We start from the raw sequence: 8300 nt of genomic DNA, 5'->3' as shown, positions 1-8300 counted from the left end.
TGGAGGTCACCATGGAGCCCAAGACGGCGTCATCACCAGTGCTTTTGGCAGCCGAAGATTAACTTTAGTCAGGATAACTTGTACTAGATGTTCCCCTTCGAAATGGCCGTTGTTGGCGCCCTTCCCGCTCAATATTTGGGAAGAGGCCCAGGGCCTCTATAAATAGAGCTAGCCACCACAGAGTAGAGAGATCTGGATTTTCGAAAGACTAGAGAGAGAGAGTGAGAGGCGATTGAACTCACCCAAGCAGTTCATCGCACCAGCTCAAGAACACCTCTCGCGAGGCCGTTCTTCCCTTGTACTGTTCATCATCAGCCCCTGAGGAAATCCACCACACCACACACTGGAGTAGGGTATTACACCACAACGGTGGTCCGAACCAGTATAAATCTCGTGTTCCTTGTGTTTTTCATCATTTCCAGCTTAGATCTCACGAGATGATCGGACGTGGATATATAGGGGAGAGATCTTCGTGCGCATCCCAGAGTTCAAACCTCAAGGGTCTGCCGGAACCCAACATCTGACAGCTGCATAGTATTGGTGAAATGGTCTAAAATAAGATGGAGAGTGTGCCCTTGTATCATACCTGTCCCATGATGAATATGTATCTATATGAGCATAGGGAGGCATCCACAACATTGGCATTGGCGGCCCAAAATAAGGATATGAATATGTTGCATTAAAATTATCACTTTGCCAATACCGATCCTCATATTTGCGCCTTGGGGGTGATCTTGGTTTCTTTGCATGATTTGGCCGAGAAGCATTCTTCTCTTCACTCCTCTTTTGATATTTATCCAAAAGTTCAGCGAAGGTGATTTTCAATCTCTTATACTTGTGCTTATTTCAGCCTTTGTTTTCTTTTGGTTTGTTTTCATTGATCATTGGATTTGCTTGTTGCCCCACAGTCCTTGGCGCCTTCATTGTAGCCTTGATGGAATTCTCGCCCTCAAGATTATGTTCATTATGCTCTTCAACAACTTCTTTACTTGAAAGCTTGATCCCATCACATGTAGCTTTTACCTTCTCTTTAAATTGATCGGCTTGAAGCAGCCGATGCAAACACTTTTTGCCATCAGGACTAATAGGAATAGACTGGTCATCTCTTGGTGTTTCAAAAAAATTCAATCGTCCTTTTTCAATGGACGATTTAACTATTTGACGAAACATGTTGCAATCCTCAAAATTATGCTTGGACGAATCATGCAACTTACAATACATTCGTCCCTGGATTGATGGCTTGACATGGTGATCAAGAATTCTAATGTAATTATTTTTCAACAACAAATCAAATATTTGATCACACATGCTTGAATTGAAGGTATACTTCTTATTGTTTAGCCGGTCTTGTTGTGAGAACGGCTTTGGAGGTAAGCAAACGAATGGTTCATATTTGGAATCTCCCCATTCGGCTATGCAATGTGCTTTGCACTCTATCTCCGATGTCTTTGGATAAAAAACTATACTGGCATTGGTTTGCTCAGAAGATTTTAACCTTGGCATTAAATTTCTGAAACGAAAATAGTTAGAACATACATGTCTCAATTGAGACCAAGTGTAAGCCAAGTAAGAAATAAGCAAAGCTACCCAATTAGATATGAGCTTTAGATAAAGCAATGGGGAAAGCCTTGGCTGCAATAACTTTTCGCCATCGGTCTTACTGAATGGTGCAATGTGTTGACTGAGATGCTTTGTGACAATCTGATTGCTAACAAATAAATTACCCTTCTTCATTGGTCTCTCAAAATTTCTTATGAAGATTTTTCTAATATATGCACTACAACTAAGTCATGGCCAAATCTGAAAATAGGTAAATTAATTGCTAGCCATACCTCTTCAAATATGTTGGGAGAGCATGATGGTGGTGTGACTTGAAGAATATCTTGCTCCACCTTCGGATAGCTCCAAAACGCCTTGTCATCATCTTTTTCTTGATTTCGTGCATCATTAGTTTGAAGATCTTTGTCAACCAAACTTTCTTCGGCTACTTGTTCTTGTTCTTGAAGCTCGTCAATTTCTATGGCACGAAACTCATAGGGCAGGAAGTAGGTTCCATTAACTTCAGAAAAATCAAGTATGGCTGTCTTGCTATACTTTCCATTCCCTTTCTCAACAATGTTTGCCTCTTTGGATTTGATGGATTCGGAATATATACTACTTGATTCGGCTTTTTCAACCAAAGCACTTTTAGTTTCTGAATCATCATTCTTTTTACCAGTTATATCAATTGGCAAGGCTTCTTTTCTTTGAGCCAATTCCCTATCAATTCTCTCTTGGATAAGTACTTGCACCCTATTGCGCAAAGCTTTAACTCCCCTCTCAATTTCAGCCCACTCTAGATCAGTTTGCCCCCCAATGCTTTTAGGATCTTTTGGCAATGAATTGTTAGTGTTGTCGAAATTTTGCAATTGTGTAGCGGGTGTATAATATGTTGTGGTACAAGCTGAAGGTGTATGCACTGATGTATAACCATATGCTCTCTCACCAATACTATCAATTGATGAAGTTTCATCTTCCTGCAAAACTCTAGCCTTTATTGCAGCATAATCAGGAAACAACCCCTTTTCATGTTGTTCAAGGCAAAGAGCACTAATTCTCTTGTTTTGTGCCAAGCTCTTTTTTAATGCAGCCACAACCGCTTATGGAAGGGATTGCTCCACAATACTTTTAGATTCTTTCAGCAATGATTCGTGAGTGTCGCCGAAATTCTTGAATTGCGTAGAGTATGCATTATATGCTACAGTATTTGATGACGACACGTGTGTTCCTGTATTTTTACTTATTCGGCTGTGACCATGAAGATGCGGGGCTGAATTATGAACATCTACAGTTGCATACAATGCCGAATAATTACTAATATCAGGTGTAGCATATGACGGTTGAGAGTAACTGGCCGAATAGCTAGAAGTATCATGGCCAATTCTCCCATTCACCGGCATGGTTGAACTAGTATATTGCAAATAAGTTGCCGATTAACAAAAATGTGAAAGACTTTGTTTCATACTATTGGAAGTTCCTACACGAGGTGTTTCAACTTGATTGACAAAACTCATCATGTTGTTCATCGGCGTAACGATTTCTAGGGTTGCCAATGCATGAGAGTTAGGATACATACGTTGTACGTTGCTAGAATCATAAAAATTTGATGCATGAAAATTATTTTGCATCGGCCCTTGCGCTTAATTAGATGCATGATTGATAAAACTAGGGCTAGCCGATACATTATGCTCATTAAGCGATCTAGCAATAAATATGAATTATTTGCATCTATAAAGGGGAATTGAGTATTCATATTACCTTCGTAGATTGCAAACCCTAGATGACGATCTCTTCGTAGCAAGAACGGACCGGAGACCGTTCAAAGCTTCGTCCCCAGCGGAGTTGCCAAAAAGTGTGTTCGCACACGAACACGTCACCGTGTACCCTTGATGCCGGGGTGATGCACCACAGCTCACACATCGAAGGAGACCCGTCCGGAAGCGCGGTACGCAGGCAATCCGGTGGGCGCTTTTGAGGAACCAAAACCCCACATGCCCGGGAGGAACCCTGTCAGGGCGCGCGGCGGCTATGGGCTTCCCTAGGTCGACTTGATCGCCCCTAGGGCCTTGAGGTTCGCTGCCCTACAACAACAAGAACAGACGAAGAACGAGGAAGAAGAAGAACTAGGGTTAAGGAGAAAAGATAAAAGATAAAAAGTGGTAGATGATTTGATCGATTGTGTGCTGTTCAATCTGACGCCACCCCTTATATATATAAGAGGCGGCTGGACTTCCCATGCAAGGAAAAGGCTTGGTTTCACGTCCAAAACCCTAGTCAAATTCGGATTGGTTTTGTCCGAACTTTCCAAAACTGTTCGATTTAAACTGGCTGCACCTTGCGGGTAATTTTTGAGGTGGTAAACGATCTCGGATGGAAACGAGCCCAAAAGCAATCTTGACCATTTTAACGAGAAGAACAACTTTCAAGTTGAACGTTTTTTATCAGAGGTCATCTTGAGTGTCAAATCGGTCACGCAAAAAAGGCTATTATTCGTGCTACCCATCAGACAGGGTGTCTGGTGGGGCGCGCCATTTTTTGCTTCTTGACAGGGCTGTATTCTGATGGCTCTAACTTTTTCATATGAACTCGGATTGGAACGATTTTATATCGAAATCTATCATTTCGACGAGACGAAGACAATCCGTGTAGATCATTTTTCCATTTGAGGTCGTCTTGGGGGCTTAATCGGCCAAACTGTACTCTGAATATAAGATCTTAGTACTTTGAGCATAGTTTCGGCCTTCGAGATGAAATCGGACGGCGGTGACCCAAATTCAAAGATGTTCATATCAACAATACAGAACTCTTTCATGTAGACCACTTCTCCATTTGAGGCCATCTTAAATAAGTTTTTGACCGTGCCAATATCTGACATCAACAGTTCCTTACCAAACTGTGGTACTGAGCATGGAAACTTGGTATTCACTGAACAAAGCAACGGTGACATGTGAGCACCAAAGCTGAGATAATAGATGCATGCCAGAAATTGACCAGATATTTGAAAACTTTTGAGTCCATTCACTCGACGACAACATTTAATAGCTTCATGGGCCTTTCTCATAAAAAATGAGGAGGTCCCGAACATTGTTGAGAATAGGTTCAATGTACAAAGTCATGATGACATACTAAATAGTATGATTTCACATCAATAGTGGTGAAATCAGATTTCAAACATATTAGAAGTGAAAGCAAATGATATACCAAGTGCTCCCTCCGTTTCTATAAATGTTTTTGTTTGGGGACATATTTATAGTTATACTTCTGGATATTCGGCTATAGATAATTTTAAATTTTGACTAGGAATCTTAAAATGACATGCCTAAATGTTTCTCAAGTTATACTATCATAATAGATGTTATTTCGAATATATTGTAATAATAAATAGATTTGACAAATATGTTATAGAAAATTTTTGGTCAAATTTATGTTTTCTAAGTCGTGCCTGTGTCCAAAATAAAAGCTTTAAAAGATATGAAAGGGAGTAATTGATCTAGTAATATAATGAAATACTAAAGGTTGAGGTTGCGCCAAACTTTATATATATATATCAAAATAAATGTATCCTAGTGAATAAGTTTGCATTGACTTTAAGGTGACCATTGAATATGATACTTTAAAAGGTTGAAATGCGAATCAACCTGTGGTTGGATGGTTAGAGGGACTGTGGTATTCACAGCCCACCAGGGTTCAAGCCCTGGTACTCGCATTTATTATTGGATTTATTTCAGTTCCGGCTATGCGCATTCAGTGTCAGGAGACATTCCCGTCGACGATGAGGTGCCTACGGCAACTTCGTAGATTTTAGATGATATGCCGGCTCAGTCTTTCAAAGGTCCTCATAGGGGTAGGGTGTGCGTGCTTGCGTTCATAGGGGTGAGTGTATGCGTGTGTATATGAGCGCTTGCGTTTGTACTGTGTTAAAAAACTTGTTGAAGTCAAACGATACTTCAATATATGTAATGAGCAGGGATTTAACTCAAAATTATATAGGTTCCTTACCTAGAATGCAATTTTCCGTTACACTTGAACCAGGAAAATTTTCAATGGTAAACCATGGTGTATCTCACAGGTACACAGCCTCCATATCAAAAACAATTCAAACACAATAAGGATTGCGTACATGGCGCTCGCTGGGCTGTGCCACGCATGTGATTTTTCCTGTTACGATACCGCTGGGCCGTTGCTGGTGCTCGCTCATTTTTGTCTCCTTCGTTGCTCCGGTCGCACATCATGAGATCAGGACCCACATAGCAGGTTGCACATTGGCTGGATTTCTTCTAACTAGATAGGATTGTAAAACAAATGGGCTCAAAGATTTTAGGAGAAGCTGGGTAGGGGTCGGATTCTGGCAAAAGAACTGGGCCTTAGTAGTTAAGGAACCCTCCCCAGATACACCCTCCGCATCCCACGCAATCCCCTTTCTTCTTGCTCTCATACCGCCTCCTTTGCTACATTGCTTTCACTTCTTCTCCGCCATCCCACGCCGCCAACCCCCTACAGCACTCCCTTTTCCCTCGACGGTGGACAACCACCATGGTTGAGGACTTGAAATCCTCGAAAAGCACAAGAGCGGGACAGGCACTGGAGATGGGTTCTAGCGCGTCAGTTCACAAGGAGGACGTCGGGCTGCCTAAGAAGTTGTTCCTCGCCTTCTCGCTACTGTCCTAGGACAACAAGGCATCTCAGTCGACGTCATCCTCATTGACTTCAAGCACAAGATCGAGGTGTTCTGCCCTAGTAGCAGGAGCACTGACTCCGGTACGTCGCTTCGTCTTTCTTCTTCACCTCATCTTGTCTTTCTTTGAAAGAGCGTTCGTTCGGGTTCTTGCTTGCTTGGTTAGCTATAAGTGGAGATTTAGATTAATTTTTCAAGGTGAAAGGAGTAGTTTGGTACTCAGTCGTTTATCTTTGTTTCATAAGGGGGCTCTGCATTCATGGACGGCTTTGCGGTTATGGTAATATCACTACAACAAAAAGACACATCCGTGACATTTTGGGCTGAACGAATTTTTTCCTGTCATACATATGACACTTCTATGACGGTAATTGTGACAAAACCCGGTATCATCATAGATGTGGTGGGCTCCTACTTCTAAGACAAAAAATCATAAAAAAATGGGCTTTTCATCCTGGGCGGGCCGGAGACGCAACTGCATGATATTCTTTGGGCCGTCCATGACGGAAAAAACCGTGGTAGAAGGGAGGGCGAGGAAAATTTCAGGGAGTTCCCGGTTACGATGGGAGGTCGGGGGCCGAGCGATGCGCGTTTCTCTCGTACGTGTATACGCATGTGTGCGAGGTGTTGGCTCTAACTGAACGCGAGCAAGGCGTTGGGCTCTAACTATACGCATGGAGGCTGGAGGAGGTCGACGGTAGCCCGTGGAGGCTGGAGGAGGTCGACGGTGAAGATGAACAGTATCCCATGGAGTCCCGTTTTGCGGTACGCACACCCCTCCCGATGAACATGACCCCCGTTTCGACCATAGCGCTCCAACACAAGTCCGTTTCGTCTGTTTTGTGGTACGCCACACCCCTCCCGATCAACAGGACCCCCGTTTCGACCGTAGGAGGTCCGTTTCGTCCGTTTTGCGGTACGCCAGACCCCTCCCGATCAACAAGACCCCCGTTTCGACCGTAGGAGGTCCGTTTCCTCCGTTTTGCGGTAGGCCACATCCCTCCCGAGGAACAGGATCCCGTTTCGAACGTGCCTGGTCGAACACAAGGCCGTTTCCTCCATTCCGCGGTACGCCAGGCCTCGTTTCCATCGCCTGTTCCGTCCAAGCCCTCCCGATGAATGCGACGACACATTCCATTCCGACCCAGCCGGTTGGCTCCCCATGAACACGACGACGATGCTGTTTCTCCGTTCCGACCCAGCCATGTACACGAGCCCTGGCCGTACGTATGCGCGAGTAGGCGTTCGAGACCCCGCCCGTATGTACACATACGTGGCCGTATTTTCTTTCTTGCACACTGGCCGTTGTATGTATGTGTACATGCTACGTGCGAGCCTCTACTACGACACGTGCGCGCCTCTACATCGACCAGTACATATGTACATACACGTTCGCGACCCGAATGACAACGCTACGTACGCTTCGACCAGGTGGGTCCCGACTATCACGCACTTCCTTGCGTGCGAAGATGTAGCTGGTGGGTCCCAGCAGTCAGGGGGGCGAATCATTTTTTTGCCCGAACGCACTTCCTTGTGTGCGGAGGTGTAGCTGGTGGGTCCTAGTAGTCAGGGGGAAACATTTTTTTCACGAAATACGGTGCCCCGTCCGGTGGGTCCCTGCTGTCAGGTGGAGGAATCATTATTTTCCGTGTAATAAGGAGGCACTTCCTTGCTGCGGCTGTGGACCCAGCTATCAGCCTCTCCACATATAGTTCACGTCCGATGGAAGTCGTTCGTTGACCACTTGACAACGCCGCGCCAAGAGCACCAGGGCGGTGGATGATGGTGAGGCCTAGGAAGGGGACGACGCGGCGCCGGGGAAGACGCGACAGTAGATGCCCACACGGAGAGGAGTATGAGGGTTCACTCGTTCGGCTGCGGTGTGAGGCTGCCATCGCCGTAGGGCCTGGCCAGCGGTGGGAATAGTAGGGGGCGGTGAGGCCTCCGCGGTAGCACAGCCGACCACAGGAGGTAGGAGCAGGCGGCACGACCGGTGCTGCTTTGGGTGGCTGGAGCAAGAAGACTAAAGGTTGAAGAAGCACAAAGGCCATTGGATGGACATCGTACGGTCACTAGAGCTAGAATC

The sequence above is a fragment of the Triticum dicoccoides genome, chromosome 3B, assembly GCF_002162155.2.
Source record: "Triticum dicoccoides isolate Atlit2015 ecotype Zavitan chromosome 3B, WEW_v2.0, whole genome shotgun sequence".
In the NCBI taxonomy this organism is placed as follows: Eukaryota; Viridiplantae; Streptophyta; class Magnoliopsida; order Poales; family Poaceae; genus Triticum; species Triticum dicoccoides.
The sequence above is the reverse complement of the archived record's forward strand: the minus strand, read 5'-3'. Positions refer to the sequence as shown.